This window comes from Penaeus monodon, chromosome 29, assembly GCF_015228065.2.
Source record: "Penaeus monodon isolate SGIC_2016 chromosome 29, NSTDA_Pmon_1, whole genome shotgun sequence".
Classification (NCBI taxonomy): Eukaryota; Metazoa; Arthropoda; class Malacostraca; order Decapoda; family Penaeidae; genus Penaeus; species Penaeus monodon.
Genome location: NC_051414.1, coordinates 32,962,132 through 32,962,395, shown reverse-complemented (window position 1 = coordinate 32,962,395; position 264 = coordinate 32,962,132).

Here is a 264-nt window from a genome sequence, read left to right as displayed (position 1 = left end):
TCATATATATAGATCCCTCCCAGCATCCACCGCATCCCTCCCAGCATCTGTAGCATCCTCATCCCGGAGAGCACGAGCAGCATCACTCTCTGTCCTGCAGGCCGGGCATCATGCGTTTGATCCAGAAATAAAAACACGTGCGCTACCCTGTTCCTCTGCGACCACGGCTTGTGGAATACTAAACTCCGGGGGGGAGGGGGCTTGGGGCCGGCGAGGGGGCCCCCGGGCCTTCCGTTTTCTTTCCGTTTCTTTCGCCCCGTTTTC